This window comes from Apium graveolens, chromosome 7 (assembly GCF_009905375.1).
Source record: "Apium graveolens cultivar Ventura chromosome 7, ASM990537v1, whole genome shotgun sequence".
NCBI classification, from domain to species: Eukaryota; Viridiplantae; Streptophyta; class Magnoliopsida; order Apiales; family Apiaceae; genus Apium; species Apium graveolens.
In genome coordinates, this window is record NC_133653.1 from 94966635 (window position 1) to 94970042 (window position 3408).

Consider the following 3408-nt stretch of genomic DNA (forward strand, 5'->3'; position numbering starts at 1 on the left):
TTGACATTCCTTCTGATGACTGTGCAATACCCAACCGTAATAGTAGTTGGTAAAGGTTTAATTCGTGTAATCGCCATGAGCGGGCTATCCATCTCAGAAGGTACTATCTTGAGATAAGCCAGGACCATGTTTCAAAAAGGACTAGACGAACCTTTGAGTTAAGTCTTCTATTTAAGGCATATGATTAAGAATGGTATTAACCTGCTATCGTTGCTTTGATTGAAACTCTTCTGCAATTTTATCTGCTTCATGTCATGAAAGTACGTCAGAATTTGGAGTGTTCTTCATGAATTATGAATGGTGATTATGTTAACTCCTTAGAAGAATTCGATACGATATGTATGGACTCCGTATGGTTAGCTATTAAGACTTCATGGAAAACGAATGACAACAGTAGGTCAGTGGTGGACCATAGTAATGCAGCAATGATTCTGCGAGTAATGAGCTGATTACAACCGTGAGAGTTGTATTGGAATGGATGTTGAGATTAAGTACCACTAATCGGGTCGTGGTGATATATAAGTCATCATTGATAGACTAATTAAGTCAATTATCTACCTATGATATATTTATTCCTTCTTATCAATAAAGAGTAGTATTATTATACGAAGAAGGTTGCGGTGTAGCAATGGATTCTAGTAACGATGATGTCCAGAATGAAATCCCATATTCGATTTTCGTTGTCGAGGGAGTTTCAAAGGTGATTGTTTATGAGCTCGAGCGAGAGCATGGGTCCATAGGACGATGGACGGAATAGTAAATATTTAGGCATGTGAACTACAATGCTATAACACTTGATGTCGATATATATACGTATATGTTTTGTTCTCCTATGACAAACCTCTATAGTTCAGAGGTAGATTCCAAGCCAGATATTTTATGGCAATAAATTTTTTTTTACGAATATACAATTCTCTTCAGTTCGTTCTTTTATCTTCTTTTCATTTCATGTAAGCTGAGAAGAACAACCCTTCCAGAAGGGGAGGTATTGCCGAATGACTATCTATCTGTGTGATAGAAGCCTAGTAGGATACCACATGTTGTTTAATTGCTTGTCAAGTACTAAAGGCTGGCCACCTTCTGTACTAACTATGCGATATAACAAGTGTTCATGATCATAGTGATCTCTCAACAAATTCCTTTACTTCTATATGATTGATCAAACTTTGGAAAATAGAAACAGCTGAAAAAGGAGTAGTAAAGTTATGGTGGTATTCGGAATGGAAACACATTCGTGATACTAAGGTTGACGTGGTTATTAAAAGGTTATAGAACGCTAACGAGCAAAAGTATAACCAGTATAATATTAGGAACATAAGGTAGTAGCGATTACGAACTAGAAAAGAATGGGTATTGAGAAGCAAAAGCTCTAATGCTAAAAGCTATAATGAGAGTCTGTGCAAAAGACTTGAAAGAATTTGGAATGATCACTTAACACGGATTGAGTTTTCTTACGACAATAGATCATATGTCAGTATTGAGATATCGCCTTATGAGATCCTTGAGGGAAGACAATGTCGATCTCTCTTATGTTAGGATGAAGTTGTAGAGCGCAAGATGCTCGGACCCGCAGTAGTCCAAAGGACCAAAGATATAATAGATCTAATCAGAGGACGGCTGGTAGTAGCCCAAGATGGACATAAGAAGTATGTTGATTTGACACGAAAGGACAAAGAATAAGAAGTAGGGGACCTAGTGTTTTTAAAGGTATCCCCTTGGAAACCCTTGGAAAGGATTGATGAGATTCGGAAAGAAAGGAAAGCTAAGTCCATAATTTGTCGGACCCTTGGATATACTAAAACATATTGGGAAGTTAGCATACGAGCTAGCCCTACCCCCGAACCTGTAGCAAGTTCATAACGTGTTCCACGTATCAATGTTAAGGAAGTGTAATTCGGATGCCAGATAAATAGGGGCATATGAGCGCATAGACATGCAACCCGACGTAACCTATATGGAGCAACCAGGATGGGTTATAGAGTGAAAAGGAACTAGTGCTTAGGAGAAGGGTTATCAAACTAGTCAGAGTTTGATGGTAGAACCACAATGAGGGAAAATTAAGTGAGAGTTAGAAAGTGCAATGCTAAGAGAGTATCCCTATTCATTTTATATCTGATTCCGGGACGGAATCCTTTTAAGGAGGGGAGACTGTAATAACCCCAAAATTTTAAACTTTTTTTTGTAACCCTTATGAATAGTATTTTTGTTGATTATGCTGAATGAGAAAACTTTTCATGCCACACTATGTAGGGGTTCTGTTATTGATATTCTGAGATTTTATTAGTACTCTATATGGTATATAAGTGTATGTAAAGATCGTCAGAATCCAATTCCGAACACTTTGATTTTTCCCGGAAATCCACTAGATACGGAAAGAATTGTGTATAAGGTAACAGGATAAAAAGGATTTAAATTAAAGGATTATAAGAGAGGATCATAAAAGGATTATAATGTATTGAGAAAGGTTAAGGAAACCCAAGTAATAAGATCCCGGGTATGATCCCTCAAATGAGAAACGAGAACGAAAGTTAAGCGAACCGTATAACAGATCAGCGGTCATTAGGCAAACAATTAGGAGTTAATCAAGGAGGTTAGGGATGATGAGGTCATCCAACCAATAAGAAGAGGGCAAGTTAGGGAGGATGACATCACAAGGTGACATAAGCATGACATAAGGGGAAGGAGGTGTGGTTGATTTAAAACCACACAAAGTTCAAGGTTAAAAAGGTAATTAACCAAAAACAAATCAAAAGCAACCAAGCTAGGAAAAACAACTCACAAACACAAAAATCATTTCACTTCTTCATCAAGAAGCTCTCGGCTTTTCTCTTCATTTCAAGGAGGAAAATTCAAAATTCAAGTTCCAAGCTTCCTTAATTAGTAAGATAATTATCTAATACTCCTTATGCATAGATATGGATATCCTATAAGTTTAAGCCTCCAATTCATTCTCAATCTCTTCCAAGAAATCAATGAAGAAGATAATGAATAGTGATTTCAAGATTTTTAACTTGATTTTCTTTGTTTTTCCTTTAAGATCCAAGCATCCCTAAGATATCTCAAGGCTTCTTAAGGCTTCGTAGCTACTCAAATCACTTCAAGGAAGGTATAACATCTCCAAACCCTAGATTTACTTTGTATATTAGGATGATTTTGATTGTTATGGTAAAAGAGTAGCTTGATGCTTGCATGTTTAGAGTTTGGGTTGGAGTTGTAGTAAATTGGATGTTGAAATCTTATTGATTAGTTAAAGGACTTAAGTATAGTTTTAAATTCATGTTTGAAAATAACATAAATTAGAGAACTTGAGGTGTTGGGGCTGTTGTAGTATGGTATGGATGGATTTTGGTTGTATGAATGAATTGGGGTTGATTGGTGGTTGATTTGGAATGGTATAAATTTGGGAAA